The following is a 23,075-nucleotide window of genomic DNA, read 5'->3' as shown; positions in this document are numbered from 1 at the left end:
CCCAACCCCCATACCTGGGAACCAGTATAATTTAACCAGGGTCCAAATTCTATTATTAAACATAAGTATAACTAAGGCCATGAGTCCGTCATTATCTACATGTTTGTAAATGATTTGGGGATTTAAGAAAGTCTTTTTTTCCATAGAATTGTTACTCCTCTGGTCTTATTTTTATAAGAATATTGAGCAAGTATTGTGTATTCCTTAGGGTCCCACATAAATGTGTAATTTATTTTATTGTGAGTGTGCTGGAATGGCAAGGCAACAGGGGACATTCCAAATTTTAGAATTATCAGTGTTCATATTTATGTGTGTTAGGGCTTTGGTTGAAGTTAGGGGTTATAGTTAGGATTAGTTGCAGGTGTAGGTTTCTGTGCTACTTAGTATTAAGGCTAGATATAGGCTCAGATTTCGTGTTATGGTTAGAGTTTGGGTTAGGTTGCATGGTCTTGATGTAGGGCACATCCCCATCCCAAGATTTAGTTTAGATCCATACATATATCTAAACATATATATATATATATATATATATATATATATATATATATATATATATACATACACACACACACACACACACATGCACACACACACACATATATATATATATATATATATATATATATATATATATATATGGATCTAGGACTTATTTATGAATGTGCATAGTCTAATCACCGAACATATATTAACAAAAGCACTTCCACCAAAAAAGCGCTTTCGTTAATATATGTTAACAAAAAAAAAAACAAAAAAAACAAACAAAAAAAAAAAGAAATCTATGTTTATGCAGGGGGGCATCACCCCCTGCACCCCCCACACTGCACCTACTTTAATATTCTCACTCCGAGACCGCACTACAGTAAGGAAAAGGGAATTTTCCCTTATCCACACTATATATATATATATATTTATAGTGAAATCATGCATATACATATTCATATATATATATATATATATATATATACATATATATATATATATATATATATATAGTATATTTATATACATAGAGGGAGAGAGAGATTCTGTATTGATTCATCAAGACAGAGCTATAACTACCAATTCTAGCACCCTGTGTGGTTCCCCAAATCTGGCTCCCCTCACATTTTAAATTAAGAAATGAAAAAGAAAGGTAATCTTTTATTTGTGGACCAAAAATGCAGTAAACCTGAGACACTAAAGCATTTCAGCCCTGACCACTAAGGCAATACTGACATCTGTTTCTGAATGATGACAGTACGCTTCTGACAATAGGGAAAATTACAATTCCCCTTATGTCACTGTTTGCCAGTATCAGAAAAAAGAGCACACCTCTCCATTGGTTAGTAGTATAAGTGAACATAAAACATCCATGCATTTACACTGCAAAACTCCAGTGATTCACATTTTGCTGATCACTTGGAATCACTGCAGAAAGAAACTTTGATGTAATGCTGCAAAACTGAAATTTGATAAAAAACTGATTAAATGATTGAAGTTGTTCTCAGATGCAAAGAAACTGAATTGTCTATGTCACAGTTTTGCCTTAACATTGGAAAGACTTGAGTGAGAGGTTTTCTGTCTGTCCTGAAGCAGAAACCTGGCCTTTGAAACTGTCTGCACTCTTTGCTTAGACAAATTTTCCTAGTAGTTTTCTGTATTAAGAACTATGTATTCAGATTTATGATTTCTTCCAAGCTAAGGAAAAGTATCTCTTTATTTTGTCTCTTTATATAAACTTGAGTTTTAAAAGCTATATTGCTTGCATTTGGACAGTTTTTCTACTACGTGCTGAACAAAGTAACTACATTTGCAGCTTTTAGATGAAAAAAAATAGAGTCCGCTGTAAAAGTGCGGACCGTGATTTTTTTTGCTACCTGCACTCTACTAGAACAATTTCCCCACTTTATATTCTACCTCAGAATGGAAGAGAATGGAATATACGACTGCTGCTACTGATTAATGAGACAATTACTGACTGTATAGAAACTGTGGGGTGCTTCGGCTCTTTACCCCCTCCCCAAATTGTTCAGCCTTCTAACCCTGTACAAGAAAATGGCAAGACAATGTATGTTACCCTTTTGTGTGTTTGCAGTTCATACTGTGAAAAGGATTATTATGGAGAAAAACATTTCTGTTAGAAACTGGCCTTCACCTCCGTGTGCAGTGCCGTTACTTCTCCGGCTGAGTAAAATTACAAAAGTTACTTAAGGTTTTGGTGACAGAACAGCATGTTCTAAACCAGCAGCAAAATGCTTTACATTCTGGTAAATCAACAGCCCATCTTACTGGAAATTCTGAAAGCCAGCAGTTCACTGAAGAAGCTTGGATAAAAGATGATGCAGAGGCCTACAAAGTGGCATTCATACAACTTGCAATAATGAGAAACGGTCACAAAGGAAATGGACAGGATTCTGTCTTTATGCCTGACTGGTGACTGCCAAATGCTTACATGGACTTTGAAGGTAATGATGGACATAATTATTAAGTGTGATAACTATTAACAATTTCTGATCTTCCAAGTTTCATAACTGGGCAATCACTATGGACAAAGGAGTGAGATCAAAAAATGTTGATTTAATGCATATTTTGAAGTTTGGGATAGACTCTGATATAAAAGCTGCAAGAATAAAAAATATAGAAAGTATAAAACAATATTTTCTACTAACATAAGAAAGTGTGTGTCTAAGTGACCCTAAATATTCTACTGAAATGTTATGTAGCACAGTAAAATGTTTTTCCTTTTTTTTCAGAAATGGAAGCAGCAAACTTTGAAGCTGACTCACATGCATAAAGAACTACTAGCAAGTTCTCACCTAAGAGTGCATCTTTTTCTACAGACTAGTAAAAAAGCATTATGTTCTGAACTAATTCTTCATGCATGTTCTCTGTAAGAACACAACATATTGCATAATTAATCACAACAGTGTTGTACATGTACAAGATAGTTATGTTAGCCCACAAGCTGGTAAATAGACAGTGTCTGAAAGTGTCCGTAAGGACGATGACAATACTGAATGCTATTATGGTTGAATCAGACTTTTGCCTTTGTGCTTCAAAGAAGCTTGTTAACTGTACTATTTTAGTAGAAGGAACAAGAACAACAAGGATTGTTAGACTCAAGAATGATTATGTTGTTTGAATGACACAGGAAATATGATTACACTGGTTAAATCACAATATAGATCTATCTGAAAATAGACATTTAAAGTAACGTCTACACAGAGGTGAAAGAGAATACCTTATAAAACAAGCAAAAATGCAAACTATTTTAGTAAAAATATTCTATCACTAGTGTAGTACTTAACACAAGATGTGACTTTTGGCTGAAACATCAGCCAGTTCAAAGAACATTAGAAAATGTCTGATAGGAGAGACACACAATGAGAGATGCCATCAGTAACAGATACATGCAGCAAATAAAATCATTTAGAGTTAAAATCTTTGAAAAGAAATAAGATTTACATCCAGGTGGATGGGTTAGATAAGACTCAGACTTTCTGTCACCAAAGACTCGTAGGAAAGGCAACAGGAAAAGTCATTACAGAAACTGACAGGAAAAAACCTTCAGTATAAAATAGACTAGAAGAAAAAACAGAGATTAAGACAAAAAACAAGATATTGCAGAAAGTGAAAGTACTGGGATGATATTTAGAAGTGACCCTAGAGAACTGTGTATTGAAACTAGGGCAGAAAGAGAGTAGCCTCTTACTGAGAAAGTAGTGAAAAGGTAAATAAAACAAAATCATAAGCTTCTCCATCTTGTGTCATTTGCCACAGCAGACAGCAAGAGAGAAAGAGGAACAATTTTCTAAAAAAGGAGCTTCAAAGAGAACTTGTGAAATAAATACAGTGACCGTGCAAGTAAATTTGGCAGAAAAAACGTTATTTCATGAATTAGCCTTTTTAGAAAATGAGCTAGAAAATTGGAGGAAAAGCTGTCCCTATCATTATAAGGAAAAGGATTACACTCACCATCTCAGGTCAGGCTATTGAAGAAGGTAATACTGGCCTGCCCAAGCTTTAAAATCAAGCAAATTTAAGAAGGCTTTGTAGGAAGGTACTACAGAGCTACACTTCTAGCCATACCTTGAATTATACAATTATATGTTGTACAAAGTAATTAAAGAAAATGATCAGATAGTAAACCAACTACAGATTATTGTTCATTAACTCTGTCATCCAGCAGACTTAATGAATAATAGTAGTTATATTAAAAATACATAGAAATAGCACAGGAAACACATCAAAGAGTATATTATAGAAATGCATGGCTTAAAGGGTTCAAACCAGGGCACAGAGCCTTTTAGAACAGAAGATTAGTATTTAATCTGGCACAGAGACACTTTTTTATTTGGTCAGCTAAAGGTGGACAGGACAGAGGTCAGCATTTTAACCAGATTTTTCTGGCCTAGTATTTTGAAGGAAATAGAAGTTTTTGTTCAACTTGCTTAGAATATCAAAATAAAATACTTAATCAATTGGTTAGGAACCTTTTGATACTCTTGTCAATAAGCAAAAGCCCATTTGAGCAATTAGGACAGGGGACTGTAGGTCCACTGCTGAAGATTAGTAACCCCCGGATTCTCAAAAGCTTGCAGAGAGTGCAAGATTGGTGCTGGAGCTCACGCAGGCAATATGTCTGCCATGCGATCCAGGAACAGCCTGCAGGGGTGTGCACGAGCGCTCCTGCACTAATCTTAAATGGACTAAGACCTGGTATGCAAATCACCCCATTTGCAGGTGAAATCCATGCAAATTAAGTGATTTTGCAATTCAGGAAGCTTGCAACAGTCCGCTAATGCTATCTGCAGAAATGTACTCGGTTAGTTACCGAGTACATTTCTGCAAAATCCAAAACGGAGCTTTGACAGTTCTAAATAAAGGCTGCATATTATTGAGGAAGCATGCCAATGGCCAAGTATAAGGCCATTGGCAATGCAAACAATCCAAAAAATAAAAAAAATCAACTTTTATTTTTTTAGCCGATCTTGGCAGTTTAAGCATAGGGCAGCAGCACACAAACGGGATCGGGCAGGGGATAAGAAAATAAACCTAAAATAAGCATTCTAACTAAAATCAGTATTCTGCCATGCAAGTCAATGGCAGGCAGAAGACAACCTGGCCAGTTAGTAGTGGTTGTTAAGGGGGAGGCTCAGTGTGACACATGTAACTATGCATTAGCAGGCAATTCTATGTAAATGAGGGGAAGGATAGTGAATCCCAGTTTTTCCCAGAATGTGAGTCAGGTCCCAACAGTGTAAGAGTATGAATAGCTGGGTGCAAGCCTAGGAGGTAGGTGACATCATGGGGGTGTGTGTCAAGCATACTGTAAACAGACTGGAGCCCTGGGGCTTGGGATTGCTCCTAGCTTAGCACCGCTAAGTTAGGAGGTGTGTCAAAACCTGCTTAACACTCTTTACAAAGCCTAAGCGGATGTGCGCGCCTCGTACCGGATTTTACAGGAAGAAAAAAGAGGTTAAACCAGGAAATAGCAGCACTGTACATATTTGAGCACTCTGTTTGCGCAACATACATGGGCTTAGAAAAGGCAATAGGAAGGGAAAAAAGCAGTAGGAAAGTAATCAAGGAGAACTAGCTTAGCTGGAAGGTGAAATGTATCAGAATCAGCCAATTACACAGGCAGCAAACCAGCCCAGAACATTACTATAAACTATGCAAACACCTTACCCTCTGTTTTTCCCACACTCTACACCACTGGTGTAAACAAGCGGGGAACTTTTAACATTCAGTACAGCAAAATGATAGGGGCTGCAATAGCTATCATACAACAACTTTTGGAAGTGGCTGAGGGTGGTGAGGATATGAATGCTGTCCACCAACCCACAGTGAGGAGATAGAGAAGAGTGTACAGACCAAGGGTAACCTACCAAGGGCTACATGAGCTGGAGATAGTGGAGTGCTATGGGGTGGACAGGGACCTCCTACAGCAAATTATTGAGCTGTGCCGGCTACGTCTCACACACAGAACTAATAGAGGGGAACCCATCCCAGTGGATACCAAGGTATATGTGGGCCTAAGAATACTAGCTACAGGTACCTTCCAAAGGCCAATTGGGGATATGATGGAGATTTCACAGGCATCAGCATCCAGGGTACTCCACCAGTTCCTGGATGCCATGTCAGCACATGTCGGTGAGCACATATATTTCCCCAACACTTGTGAGGCATTGGCCAGCAATCTGCATCTCTTCCACCAAGCAAAGAATAACCTGAGGTAGTGGGTGCAATAGACTGCACACACATATGCATCAAAGCACCACCCGGTGAGGGGGTAGGGTCTACATCAACCACAAGAGATTCACCTCCATCAACTGCCAGGTCATATGCGATGCCCAGGGCATAATAATGAATGTGTGTGCTGGCTGCCCTGGAAGTTATCACAATTCCCACATCTAGTATCTGGCACAGCTGTACCAGAGATTTGCCAATGGGAACATCCCACACAGTCACCTAGTGGGGGATGCTGAATACGCACTGGAGCCATGGCTGATGACACCCATCAGAAATTCACACCAGAACAAGAACTCCATACTGAGGCACATGCACAAATAAGAATCATAATAGAGTGCGTGTTTGGGATGCTCAAGTCATGGTTCTGGTGCCTGGACACATCCGGTGGAGCCTTGCAGTACTCACCAACTACATGTACCCAAATTGTCCTTGTATGTGCCATGTTACACAATATGATCCTGCAGAAACAGCTGTAGCAGGAACAGCATGGGGCAGGGCCACACAGTCCCCCACCATTGCCAAGACCTCCACAGGCACAGAGTGAATCGGAGGAGGAACAACCTGAGCCTGCTCCAGTAGGTAGAAGGAGGCATGCTCAGTATGCCCTGGCCTTGGCAAAGAGGTAATGCATAGCACATACACTGACATGGGAGGGACCCAAGGAATGACACCTCTCTCTGACTCTCACATACAGTAAAAGGAATGCCAAACATTACATTACCTGTGCCTAAACATGTGTAGAGAGTGTACTAAGTGTATCCGAAATAGGCAGCCCTGCAGCACCAATTTCAATACTGGGACACCCACAAGGAAAGTGGCTCACACATGCCAGTTGGGGGTGGGCATGTACCCAACAACAGTCACAGCCAGCAGGACAGGTGTAGACAAACACAAGCAAATGCTATACTATGGCCTCTGAATGAGGGCTATGGATAACCTCCCCCAGGCCTACACAGACAGACTACAGCAGGCCAGGCAGTGGGATGTCAGTTGTGAAGGCTAGGAAGTCAGAAACTAATATGTAGTTAATTAAAAGCTAAGAACTGTAGTACATTGGTATGCCTATAGCCAGCATGATAGGTAAGACTACATACATACCAGTACATTCCTAGCAAATGTGTACAAGTGTCAGGTGTGTCCCCCCATCCTACGTAGACATAGAGTAACAGTCAGGTGTGCCCCCCCAATCCTGTGTAGAAATTTAGAAATAGTCAGGTGCCCCCCTGCTATGCAGAAATGTAGCAACAGTCAATGCCAAATAATCGATGGATACCCTGCAGACACAGCATGCTACCTGTTGGTGTACAACACAAAGGTCAGCACTGCAGTACAAACCACCTGGACTTGATCCACACGTGCAATACAGACGGCCATACTGGACATGCTCACACACTTAGACACATGAAGGCAATATCTGCAATCACCAGTGGACCAGATATATCTGGCAGTTGCAGTTGTTCGTGCAGACACTTGTCAGTATGCACCACTCATGCCTTGCACACACAGTGGATAGGAATACAGACATATATGTAAGAACAATATACTATAATAAGCCAAAGGTAGAGAGACATAGATGTATGGAAGAGGGTGACTGTGACAAGGAGCCATCCAGGCCTGTCCCACCCAGCACACAGCCAAAAGACCCCAAATACATGAGGTGCAGATGTCACTCACTGCAGATACTAGCCACCAGTACCTGTCAGCATTACAGACTATGTGGTGCACGTGCCAGCTGTGCAACATGACTGTACAAGGAAGTAGTCATCTAGTAGCTGTATACACGTACCTGTGACATATGACCCCATGTGTGGCCACATGTGGCGTGTCAACCCCAAGATGAATGGGTTATGGCCCATGCACACACCGCCCTCCCCATAGCCCTACCATGACAAGCCTGCTGAGGTCATCCAATGTGATATGCACCTTTGGGAGAGCTGTAGCCCAGTAATCTCTGTGGCGCATCCAATAACTGCATACTGCTGTAGTGTGATAAACTAGTTAGGTAGGAGTTCTACCCCCAGACTTGGCAACTGTGTGGGTGTTTGTGTGCGTGTCTGACTGTGTAGAGTGCTATGCTTTTTAGGCTACTCACACTCCTTACAATTCATATACTCAACGTTGGCAAGGCTGCTGATGTCACCCACCTAGAAATACACCTCTGGGATGTCTGCAGCCCAGTAATCTCCATAGCATGTCCTGTAACTGTGTACTGCTACGGTATGATGAAATAGTTAGGTAGGAGTTCTAACCTGGGACTTGCCAATTGTGTGTGTATGTGCCTTTGTATGGATGTCTGTCTGTCTCTGAGTTTGTAGAAAGCAATGCTTTTTAGGGTACTCACACTCCTCACAAGTCATATGCCCAACTTTGGCAAGGCTGCTGATGTCATCCACCTAGAAATACACCTCTGGGAAGGTTGTAGCCCAGTAATCGCCGTAGTGTGTCCTGTAACTGCATACTGCTGCAGTGTGATAAAGTAGTTAGGTAGGAGTTGAAACCCCAGACTTAGCAACTGTGTGAGAGTGTATGTGTGTGTGTCTGACTGTGTAGAGAGCAATGCTTTTTAGGATACTCACACTCCTTACAATTCATATACTCAACTTTGGCAAGGCTGCTGATGTCACCTACCTAGAAATACACCGCTGGGAATGTTGTAGCCCAGTAATCTCTGCAGCACGTCCTGTAATTGTGTATTAATGTAGTGTGATAAAATAGTTTGATAGGTGTTCTAATCCCAGACATGACAAGTGTGTGTGTCTGTGGGACCCTGTCTGTGTAGAGAGCAATGCTTTTTAGGGTACTCACACTCCTTGCAATTCATATACCAACTTTGGCAAGGCTGCTGATGTCACCCACCTAGAAATACACCTCTGGGAAGCGTGTAACCCAGTAATCTCTGTAGTGTGTCCTGTAACTGCGTACTGCTGTAGTATGAATTAGAATCATGGTAGGTTACATCCCCACCCATGGCAGTTCTGGATGATTTGTGTGTGTCACTGTCTGTGTAAGGAGCAATGCATTTTAGGCTAGTCACACACAGTACATTTCAAATGCCCTACTTTGGCAATCCTGCTGATGTCATTGATTGTGAAATACACTTTGGGGAAGGAGCCCTCTAGTAATCCCTGTGGTGTGTCCTATAACAGCTCCATGCTGTAGTGTAATATAGACCTCTGTTAGAGGTTCTATACCCACACATGTCAGTTGTGGATGTTTTGTGTGTCTGTAGTCACTGTCTGTGTAGGGAGCAATGCATTTTAGGCTAGTCACTCGCAGTACATTTCAAATGGCCTACTTTGGCAATCCTGCTGATGTCATTATTGTGAAATACACCTTTCGGGAAGTAAAAGTCCAGTAATGTCTGTGGCATGTGCTATAACTGTATAGTGCTGTAGTATAAAAAAATAGTTAGGTAGGAGCTCTACTCCAAGACATGACGTGTGTGTGTGTGTGTGTCAATGTAGAGCAGGTTTTGCATATTTCTTATATGGTGTCCACCATACAGGGATAAAAGATGTGGAATAGCTGAGAGGCTGGAGTGCAAAGCCATACCCATACATGTGACATCAAGGCCAGGCAATCACAGTTAGCAACCCCAGTATTACCCAGAGCACACTTTCAACCCATATCTTACACACACACACATGCCTAGGCAACAGCCGATATGTGGGTAGTACACTGCATATTGGCCACTGATAGTAATTATGGAGTAATAGCAGTGGGCTACAGAGGGCATGTCACCCTGTCCATCTGTCTAATATGCACGTACGTGCAGAAAGTGCACCTCCTCAATGGACACCTGTACCACCTGTGGTGCAATCACATTTGACCCACAACGGACATACCATGCCTGACAACATCCCCTGTATGGACATATGCCACTGACACCAGGGAATGCTGTTAGCATGCTATCAATGTAGGTGCAGGGTAAACCCGCTGGCCTTTACCAGTTCCCACCACAGGTGGGCAAGACTGGCACATTTGTTGATAATCTGTGTTCACAACATGGGCCAGACACCCCAGGTACAGTTCCACATGTCACTGTACATGCATGTGGGAGGTGTGCACATCCCAGACACCATCCATGTCATGGACTAAGGAACACATACATGGCAAGCGATGCAAGGATTGGCCACACACAATAGTCACCCAGGTGACTGGATGGGGGATGCAATACCCACATGTGTGGGCAAATGCAGAAACTACAGCCCTGAACCACAATGCAGACCATTGTCATGTGACCTGATGCCAAGGTATACCCATTGCCTACCCTTGTATAGCCTGCTGGCACAGTCGACCACCACACACCCTTGCAGATATGCACCCATGCATGTCAGTACTGGCACCCTGTGTGTTTGTCTGTGTGTTGTATGCTGCGTATGTTCACATCCACACTCACTACAACCCCCATGGGCATACTGAAGCATGCTGTCTGATGTCAGACACCTCTTCATACCCTTTGCCCATATAACCTCCGTACGACCCGTGCAGTGCATGCGATACCTGCACAGTAATGCGTTGTGGCAATCCCACTACTGATGAGTTGTACTCCTGGCCCTGCCAAGTGTGTCAATGTGTGTGTGTCCCTGTGAGAGTGTGGCTGTGTTGATGCTGGCACCTGTTCATGCGGACAGGCATGTCACTCACCATCACATATATGTTCTGAGTGCTCCAAAACAGGTAGCCCATGTGGCGCATCCAATAACTGCATTGAACTGTGATAGCGCTACATAGTTGTCAGGGGCTTGATACCCTGTGCTGGTAGGTGTGTGACACAAAAATGCTTCAGTTTTACTCTCCCACCCCTCCCTGACATGTCTTTACCTCTGTCTGCATCTCCCACCCCCTCTCTGGTGGATGTGGAGACCTACACCTGCTTTGCTTAGGCAGCAACATGTGTATTTTAAGTGATGCTGATGATCAGCTGATGGCCTCTGCATGAATTTCAGCCCTCCCCTAGCTGATTGCATGTGAAACAGCTGTGGTAACATTCCCAAAGTCAATTGCATGGAAACTCACTCCAATATCTAGGAACATCATGGTGGTGTTGGCCCTTTTCATTCACTGTGAGCAGTAACTAGATTGGTCGTTTGGCAAACAGCATCTCAGATGGATTGGGTATTTACCTCTAACAACATACACTGTGGAAAGAGGGCAAAAGACAGGAGGGGGATGTGCCTGACCTGACTACAGACTGTAAGTGCTGCTATACTGCATTTGGAGTAATGCTGGTTTAGCAGTGTTTGTGTGGATATGGCTATCATACATGTCTCAATACCTGCCATGTAAATTCCATGTTTATGAGGAATCCCCATCTGCAGGGTCATCTGCAAACTGGGCAGTGTTGTGTCTTTGGTTTCATGTGACACACACAGAGCATCTATCTCTGGACTGCAGAAGGTAGTGTGAGGATTGCAATCTGTAGATGGTGAAAGCCATGATAGTTACTGATGTCATATCCCTCATAGGACATATGTTGCAACAAACCCTGTTACAACAGTAAATGTATGAGGTTATCACGGCAACATGTCAACATTGGCCCTGTGTATGTGCTTCCAGCTACACCTCTGTCAACCTTTGTACATATGTCATGCATGAAGTGGTGCATATGTGCTGTACACCATAATTAGTGTCATCATATCTGATAACAAGCCAGTGATATATCTGACTGCTACACATGTTATGTACAGTAGGGGTTATATTTCATGACATAACCTGGACATTCTGTGGATGGTTGTACAGTACTGAGGTCTGTGTACTTATAGTGAATGTCAACAGTGAGTGTATTGTTAATATGCACTTTAGCCTGTGTGCAGACTGTGGTAGATTTCATTGTTCTAGTTCCACTGCCATCTGATGTTACATGCTGCTCCACTATATGGTACTGTATTGGCGTACATGTTTGTAGGACCATACACACATGTGTCTATACCACAGATAGCCATCAGACCAAACTGTGTAGTAGCCCAGTATATGTAGTGTCAGACTGTGAGTGGCACATATGAGGATGGTACAGAACAGATAGTCCATTTACTGTAATATTATACTAGCTTACCATATGTGGCTGTGGATGCATTCACATTGGTTGTGGTTATGCACTTTCACACAGGTGTAGTATCTTACCCTATGCTGTGACATGCCTGTTGAGCCTGCTATATATGCAGGTACATGTGCATTCCCCCATAGGTGATGTAGGCCAGTGTTGAGCCAGTCTGCCTGCAGCCTGCACAGTGCATTGTTACATGCCTAGCAGCTTAGTATACTTACCCAGTTAGATGTCATGTGCAGATACTTGCCAGATATACTGCTGCCGGGCCTCCCTTAACAGTCATGTATGTCAGACAGAGCAGTGGGATGCTGTACAGATAGTAGTGGGTAGTATGTGGCCATGGCACCCCTGTACCAGTGGGCATTATGTGTCAGGCCAGACAGGGGTGTGTGAATGTATAACCTATGGTGGCAAATGTATACCAGTCGTTATGTGGTATACCCATCTACATGGCTGTCTACATCCATATTGTCAGTCATGGTACACATGTTTTGCACTAAGGGCTTATGTGTATACCTCTGTACTGTACAGAGTGTGTCAGAATTTCCACATATATTGGCCAATATCTTTGCTGCAGTCCACAGCGACATTACTTGCTAGCAGCGGTATTGTACAATGATGTCCTTAGGATGTCTGTCTGTAGCCAATGGCACACATGTTATAAGTAGATGTGACCTCCCACACACACCATGTCTGTGAAGACAATCCCAATGACAGTAACAATAGTCTACTAATATACCTGCCATACATACCTGACATCCTCTTGCACTACGACTTTGGGAGTATAGGGGCTGGGGTAGGGCTACACTCCATGTCCAAGACATATGGTGGAAATATATGTACATATACTTATCCAGATAGCCATATATATATATATATATATATATATATATATATATATATATATATATATATATGTGTATATATGATTACACATATGTACTTTCAATTACAACTGTCATGGCAACCACCCACAATAAATCCCTACATCATGTGGGCATGGTCCCTTTACATTTCCTGTGTGATGGACACCCTTCCTGTGTGTGGGCATTAGTGTTATCGACAGCAGGTAGCAATACTTCTTACAGGAGAACCGGCACACTCAGGGCAGCCACATATTTGTAGGAGGATCAGGAACTACAGACAGACTGCAAGTAGAGGTGTGTTATGCTTTGCATAGTACTGGTGTTACAGGGTGTGTATGTACATACTAGTTTACATTGGAATGCAGTCTGTCTGCACAGCTTACAACTTTGGGCCTATCCTCTTGCTGGCCAGAGGTATGCATATCATGTTTTGTCTGTCCACCACACAGGTCCTGTGTCAGATTTTACACTGGCAGTGTGTGTGTGTTGAGTGCTATTGGTACATGGCTACATCCATTTCTGTTTCTAACCTCAGTTCCCTGACTAAGGGTATGTTGAAGACTATTCTGTAACACCAGCAACTTGCTTAGTGTATGGCAACAGTTGTCCACATATGTGTCTGTATTCCAGCCTCTGTCCTCCATCTACATACCAAGCTTTGCACATATGTCATGCTGTCGGTGGTTGTTCTGTAGTGGGCTGTGAGTATATCACACTGCCATTGCTGCCATCAGTCCACTGCTTTTGTATCCCCTACACATACAGTGGGGCTGGGGCCATATATGTGTGGGTGTCACCTACGCAATACATGTGTGCCCTTATGCACTTCAGAGGCCAGTGTATGTAACAGTGGTATATGGCTCTGTATTATTGAGTATAGAGGGAGCACCATAAATGACCTAGGCTGTTACAAAATGTGGGGGTATCAGGGGTGAGCTGCCTTAAGGTATCTGGATGTACAGTATCATATACTTCACCTATATTTACATTACTTACATGAATTGGGTTAATGCAAGCCTACTGCCCCCTGCCATGCAGACTGTTCTGTTTGTCGGTGTGCTCAAGATGGTGTTTGTTATGTCTTGTTATATAACAGTTACAATCCATGTGATCACATGACATCTTTACCACCTACTGAGTTTGTACAGAGTGTAGATGGAGGCTGCTGAACTATACATCTGCATTGCAAACTGTTGATTGTTTGGTATCCTATGGCTCAATTTGTCTTCACTATTGTACAATTTGAAGGGCTTGGACTGGACAGCAATAGTTGTGAACCTTTCCAGACTACTGTATTAGTGTAACTGTTTCAAAGTTGCATTAATCTGTTTATATGTTGTCAGTGTCTGAACAGCTATATGACATGGCATATAGAACTGTAATACTACACGATTAAAGGTTTTTCATTTCTGCAAACCTGCGTGTGGTGTTTTTCCTATGACCTCTCTGTGGGTATATGTTGCAGGCAACAATTGTCATTTGTATGAGTGGCCCATACAGTGTCCAGTCATTCAGGGGTTAACTGTAGGCATAGTGGCTGTTCCATATTGTGTGCACCTTCTAAATATGTATCTTATTGTACATATATCTGCGTGTGTATGTGTAGTCACATGTGTGTGCGTGTGTGTGTGTGTGTGTGTGTATATATATATATATATATATATATATATATATATCTGTAGGTATATATGTATCTGCATATCTGTGTCTGTGTATCTGTATCTTGGGGATGTTGATGGCTTCCACATATTACATTTCCTATGGGAGGCAGACTGTACTGCATTATATGTTACCAATACCAGCCTGACATCATACAGGTGGGATGTAATACTGGTAACATCTTGTGCCCATGTTGTGTCAGGTCCTGGTTATGGGTTCTGTAACACTTGGTAGTGTATTGCAGGGTTAACGTGTTTGGCTGTGGGGGGATGCCTATTCGTACAAGACGTATAGTGTGTGGGGCCTCTCAGCATCATTAATGGTGCATGTGGATATATGTGTGTTTGTTAATCTGCCATTGCGATCTATAGATGTATGGCCATATATACCTATATAGAGATATATATATATATATATATATATATATATATATATATATATATATATATATATATCTGCTAACATATATATAACTATGTCCGTATATACCTACATAGGTATATAACTGCGTACACATATGTAACTTGCTGTGTATATGTAGACATATAGGTGTAGGCACATATATGTGACGATGTAGGCATTTGCATGTATATATGTTCATATATAATGATATATATGTACATAGTTTTAGAAATATATATATATAGATATGTTGCATCTGTTTAGATATTAATATATTTACACAGACATACATCTAGATGTAGGTATACATTCTCTGTACTGTTGCATGACTGAACTGGATGATATGTTTCCGAAAACATCAGCTTTATTTGTATCTGGCATGGTTTAGTGGTAAATCACTTTGTCTATAGTGTGCAGGGTCCTGAGTTCGAGCCTTCGAGGAGCTGTTTATTTTGCTGCTGGGCAGAACATGGCCCGTTGGATACAGAGTGGTTAAGGCACTTTTGAGCAGTTGTAAGTGGGTTTGTGCGAGGTAAGCACTGCCTACACAGGTTACGCAATATAGAAGCCAACTGAGAGTAAGACACTGTAACCAGAAGTTAGCAGTGTGTAGCTCTGCGCAAACCCACGCAAACCCGCTTACAACTGCTTTAAAGTGTCTTAATCACTCTGTATCCAACGGCCTGTGTTCTGCCCAGTGACAAAATAAACAGCATCTGCTAGGCTCAAATCCAGGACCCTACACACCATAGACACTTTTGAGCAGTTGTAAGTGGGTTTGTGTGGGGTAAGCACTGCCTACACAGGTTACGCAATATAGAAGCCAACTGAGTGTAAGACACTGTAACCAGAAGTTAGCAGTGTGTGGCTTTGCGCAAACCCACGCAAACCCGCTTACAACTGCTTTAAAGTGTCTTAATCACTCTGTATCCAACGGCCTGTGTTCTGCCCAGCAACAAAATAAACAGCATCTGCTAGGCTCAAATCCAGGACCCTACACACCATAGACAACATGAATTACCCCTAAGCCATGACAGATATACATAAATGTGATGGTTTCAAAAACATTTCATCCAGCACAATCATTCAACAGTACAGAAAATGTACTTTAACATCTAGATGTATGTGTGTGTGTGTGTGTGTGTGTGTGTGTGTATATATATATATATACATATATATATATATATATATATATATATATATATATACATACATCTATACAAATATGTCTACATATATATATATATATATATATATATATATATATATATATGTGTATATAATGTATATATACAGCAATATATATATATATATATATATATATATATATATATATATATATATATATATATATATCACTCTCTCTCTCTATATATATATATATATATATATATATATATATATATATATATATATATATATATAGATATATATATATATATATATATATATATATATATGTGTATATACAGATATATATCTACAGATATAGTAGAGAACATAAAGACATATATGAACACAGACACCGTTAATTGGGGTGAGGGGGCTCAAGCAACATATGACTTACATGTATTGATATCCCCTCTGCAATACAAAACCAACTGTTGCAAATGCCATAACCAGGACCTGACAATACATGGCCACAAGATGTTAACAGTAAGCCATCCCACCTGTATTATGTCAGTCAGGTATTGATAACATATCATGCAGTACAGTATGAATACCAGAGTGAATGTACAATGTGTAAGCGATAAATAGTCCTATGATACCTATACGTAGACACATGCATGCAGATACTCATATATGCAGATACTCATATATGCAGATATATATATATATATATATATATATATATATATACAGACATACACACACACACACACACACACACACACACACACACACACACATATGTATAGATATATATGTAATTACACATACACACACAGAGGTATGTCCAGGAAGATACATAATCAGAGGGTGCACACTATACTGAACAGCCAGTATCCCTACAGTAGCAACCTCAGCCGATGGACATTGTATGAGTCACCCATACCACAGACAATTGTTGCCTGACACATATACCTACAGAGAATTCAAAGGATATAACAAAGCACACAGGTTTGTATACATAGGAAAGGTTCAGTTGTGTGCTTTCACAGTTGTATATGCCATGCCATATAGCTGATTATGCTTTGATATACATACAAATAGAGTAATGCAGCACTCAAACAGATCATTTATTACAGTAATCCAAAAACATCACTTCTGTTGGTGTCCATGACAAGGCCTTCAAGTAATACAACAGAAAAGACAGACGTGGCCACAACATAACAAACTATTCACGGTATATAATGCAGATGTATAGCCCAGCAGCCTCCAAATACACTCTGCATGCAATCTCTAGGGGGAAAAGACCTGGGTTGACACTATGGGTGGTATCCGTCACATAATGCATAACTGAAATCATCACAAGCACACTGATGGCAGTAAGCAGTAGGCACACAATGTTCACAAGGTGAAATGTATGGTAATGTAGATCCAAATACCTTAACGCAGCTTACTACTGGTAGTCCTCACATGTTATAACACCCTGGGATACTTATGGTGCATACCCCCCCATACACTGCCTTACAGGGGCATAGCACACTGTTACATACACTGACCTCCAGATTGCAGGGGTGCACACATGTGTTGTGCAAATGAAGCTCACATATATATATGGTGCATATGGTCTGTACACCATTAGCTATTGACATCATACCTGATAAGCCAGTCAGATAACAGACTGCTGGACATGTTCTGTGTAGTAGGCACTGTTTCTGAGGACATTACTTGGACATTCTTTGTTTGTGTGTACAGTACTGTGGTCTGTGTACGTAGGGGTGGGGTCTGCATCCTTCACTATCCAAAGAGCCATTCCTGACCCCTCACCCATCAAACTAATTTCATCGGGAGGCACAACAGCTATCTGCCTCCTACAATGAAGATAGCAGAGTATATACGGTTTCATATATAGTTATACTAAATATAATATAACTAAGTGTATAAGAACAATACCTAACATATGTCCATAATTGTGTTCCTGTGTTGGGATTGCTTGATCTGTGTATGTGTGAGTGTGTGTGTGTGTGTGTGTGTGTGTGTGTGTGTGTGTGTGTGTGTGTGTGTGTGTGTGTGTGCGTGTGTGTTGTGTGGTAGAGTGTCCATTAATCCTCCGAGGTACAAGGAGCCACTACAGCAGGGTTGAAGAGGCACATGTGGCTCCAGATCCACAGGTTGCAGACCCCTGAGTTAGGATGATTGACGACTGTATGTGTATTGCACTTACAAACCGTAGGCTCTGTACAGACTGTGGTAGATGCCATTGTTCTCTGTGCTCTTCTATCTGATGTTACATGCTGCTCCAGTGTTAAGCTTGTGTATCATATGTGGCTGCGTTGACATTGGATGTGGGTATGCATTTTCTCACAGGTGTCTGCTATGCTGTGCTGTGATCTGTGTGTCGAGCCCGCTATAATCGCAGGTACATGTGTATTCCCCCATACAATATGTATTCCAATGTTGTGACAGTCTGCCTGTAATTTGCCCACTGCATTGTGACATGCCTAGCAGCCTACTGTAAATACTTAACGTGCTGTTATGTCCAGTTATTTGCAAGACATACTGCTGCCAGGCCAGCATAACTGTTGTGTATTTCTGACAAAGCAGTGGTATGCTGTACAGATGTATGTCATTATCTACTGGGTAGTATGTGGCCATGTGAACTTAGCAGCACCAAGTATTATGTGTCTGGACAGACTGGCGTGTGTGTGTGTGCATACACTGTGTGGGCATATGTACCCCAGTATTGTTGAGATATACCCATGTACATGGCTAGTAACATCCACATTGGCAGGCGTGGTACACATGTCTCACATGAAAGGGACATGTGTACACTTCTGGAGTGACCACAGAGTGCCAGACTGTCCACATAGAGTGGTCATATCCCTGCTGTAGTCCACAGGATCATTACTGTGCTAGCAGTGTGCTGCCCCTAGGATGTCTGTCCATAGGCAATGGTGCACATGTCTACAGCAGATGTGACCTCCCACACCCAACATGTTAAGCCACCCCTATGACAGTGGCAACAGTCTACATATATACCTGCAATACATCCATGACATCCCTTTGCACTATGGGGTTGGGGATATTGGTACTGAGGTAGGACTCTACTCCATGTTCTGAACATATGGTAAACATATATGTGTACACATATATCCACATATCTATGTAGATTTATACACATTTACATATCCACATACATATATAGACATATACATATCCACATACATATATGCGGATATATATGTACATATATACTTATAAATACTCACACACATATACATATACACAGCAATGACTTCAACAAGTGGCTAAGCATCTGATGTCATTCAAAAGGGATCCAGTATCTGTCTGCCTGGAACGACATGATGTACAAACCACGATGCTCTGGCAGAGATGGTCTGCATGTGTTGCCCCTGGGATTCAGGTTACTGGCTACACATCTTGGCACCCCCATAGTGCCTTTTCTAGACAAGATTCAAAGAACAAAACCACCGCTGTAACAGATACAAGAATGGAAAACCGATGGTAATGCGACTCAATGCTAGAAGTCTAAACCTAAAAAGGCACTCTCTTGAGCCACACCTACAAATGGGGAACATTGATATCTGTGCAGTAACTGGGATCTGGTTCAATGCTCCAGAGAGCATACCTGTAATACCTGCCTACAACCCTTATGACACATGTTGGGCAACAAACCAAGACCACAACACTACAGGTGGAGGAGTGTATATATTCACCAAGGTCATTCACATCTCCAGCCTAGTGTCCCACACAATGCATCTGTGAATCACCAGATGCAACTAACACTAGGTAAGACTGCAATCCAAATTGTAGCTTGCTACAGATCCCCCTCCATGGGCCAAGGTTCTCACTACACTGTTATAAACATACTGGACAATATTAAGATACAACCAAACACCATAATACTGGGTGATTCCAAATACTCTGCCATTAACTGTGAAAACAACTGGTGTACCACCACCCTTTACCAACGGTTCCTGGAAGTCATACATTCCAACCCCCTGGATCAACTAATCCATTGTCCAGCCAGGGTCTCCAATATCCTAGACCTAGTCATTACCAACATGGGAGTAATATGCTCCACACCAGTGGTCAACCCCTCATAGGTCAGGTCTGACCATAAGGTAATCACCGTTGACATCCACATCCCACCCCCACCCGCCAATAAGGAACCTCCATAAATACCTTCTGCAAAGCCAACGCCATGCTACTCAAGTTAGAAGTAACAAACCTCATAGCACCCATGGAGATGGGAGCTCAAAGTGCAACTGGTGAATCCTACACTAAGGCACTGTATGGGCACATCCATTCTTGCATGAATTGTGCCATCTCAAATAGAACCAAAACACTACCCTCCAAAAAAGGAAGCCAATCTTGTGCTCCACTGTCATGAACAAACTATACAACAGAAGGAAGACACTGTTGCAGAAAAAAGGATAATCCCAAAATGCAAATTGCTCCCTTACCAGCCTCAGTAAGAAGCTGATATCCCTCAAAATCTGCCACAGCTTGTTACATAAATATAATTGCCATAGATTCCAAAGACAACCACAAGGCATTCTATAGTTATGTCCAGTATCTAAACGGCAAGCTTAAAACTGCTCTGAGCTACAACAGAATGGCATTAAATATACTTTTTCAAAGGAGTTTGCCAATATCCAGGCATACCGTTTTAGTACCACATTCAGCCTTCTCTCACCCCCTAAAGGGCCCATCTCAGTAACAAAAAGTTGCCAAATTCCAGTAATCATGGCCACACAGGTGGAAACTGCTATATCCACTGCTAGGAATACAGCATCCATGGGACCAGATGACATACATCCCAGGCTGTGTACTACATGAACTACAAGATAACCTAGCATCTCACCTAAGTGCCATGTTTAATTATAGCCTCACCTCAGGCTTCTATCCCAATGAGTGGCGCACAGCTGCAGTTATCATACTCCACAAGGGGGAATCCACCTTGGATCCCAGGAACTACCATCCCATCAGTCTGACGAGACTGATCTGCAAGAACATGGAATACATTATTATGCAACTTATAAACAAAGACATTGGCAAACAGCAAACACTGGACCCCACCCAGGTTGGGCTCGTGAATGGCCAATCTTGTCTCCTGAACCTGATTGGCTACTTTGATTCAGTCTCTGGAGCTCTGGAAGAGGATAAGGTGGTCTACACAGCCTATCTGGACTTGTCCAAGGCCTTCAACAATATACCCCACTCTAGAGACATAGTTAAACTTACGAAGCTGGCCATAACCACCTGCGTCACTTGATGGGTTGCCATCTGACTTACCGATGGAACCCAGACTGTAAATGTAGCCATGTCCAATCTCTGCTCCAGACAAGTGACACATGGAGTACTTCAGGGTCGGTCCTGGGACAGTTCTTGTTTGGCATCTACTTCCTTGAAGTACAGGCCAACACTACAGAACTCTGGATAACAAAGTTCACAGATAACTGCAAACTGGGAGCCATTATTGCATCCCCAAATGATGTGGATATTCTACAACATGGCTTTACAGAAACAGATGCTTGGTGCCAGAGCCATGGGCTCAAGCTTAATGCAAATTAATGTATAGTTATTCCCTTTGGAAATATCATGTACCCCTGAATTACCACATAGGTGGCAGTACACTAAACACCGAAGATGTGCTGACAGACATAGGGACACAGGTGGACAGTGGTCTCACCTTCATTAACCATATTGCCACAACAGTAAGGGAATCCTTCTATGTGGCACACCTAATCACTGAGGGCTTTACATCCAGAAAAAAGGGAGGTAATTGTCCCACTGTAGTCATCCCTCATTACACCCTGTATAGAGTACAATGCCCCGTTTGGTATCTACCTCACAAGACAGCTGCGACAGCTGGGAAGGCAGTGGAAATATCTCATTATAGGAATCGCAGGCATAAAACAGATGGCCTATGCTGACTGTCTAGAAATCCTCCAGCTATACTCTGTGGCATATTGTCTATGCAGAGGCTATCTCTGCGTAACATACAAGGCTATGGCAAACCCTGGGAAATGAAATCTGTAATATATGTATGTACTGTCATGTACAGTACATGTGTCTATGTGCTGTCATTACAGTAGCAAAGGGTATTGAGTGTCATGTTGGGAGGGTGGCATAATGGTTAAGGTGTTTGCCTTACAAATATAAGGTGCAGGGTTGGAGTCTCACAAGGGATAATTGGCTAGGCTTAAAATGGCTCACAAGGGCAGTTAGCCTAGTACTAATCTATGAACCTATGAACCTATGTCTAGAACACACAAGTATATGAGACCTGCACAGCACTGTTATCCATGTGAATGTGTGACATGCAGGGGTAGCAACCCAGGGTACGTGCTGTCACACTGGTGTGTAGTGTAACATGGCATTGCTACTGTCGACAGTGCTGTCCCAGGTCAGGTAAGGGTAGAGTGCTAACATTACTACTGACAACAAGGACACCTGCGGGCACAGCTACACTCTGAGGGCTCACTGTCATGTTCCTGGTGTGTGGGCTGTATCACTGTATATATATCCCCTACTGAATAATAATCAGACATGTGGAGTGTAACTGTAGAGTACCGTCTGTACAGCACATGTTAGTGAGGGCTTACAACATGTAGTAATGGCATACATATTGTTGTCAAACATCCATCTGTTGACACATTCATCCTACTGCATAGCTACTCTCCAAACTGGTGTCTGTCAGTCCCTCTACAGATTTGCAAATGGCAGTT

The sequence above is a fragment of the Protopterus annectens genome, chromosome 2.part1 (genome assembly GCF_019279795.1).
Source record: "Protopterus annectens isolate FY-2018-M chromosome 2.part1, PAN1.0, whole genome shotgun sequence".
In the NCBI taxonomy this organism is placed as follows: Eukaryota; Metazoa; Chordata; order Ceratodontiformes; family Protopteridae; genus Protopterus; species Protopterus annectens.
This window is presented reverse-complemented; position numbering follows the sequence as displayed.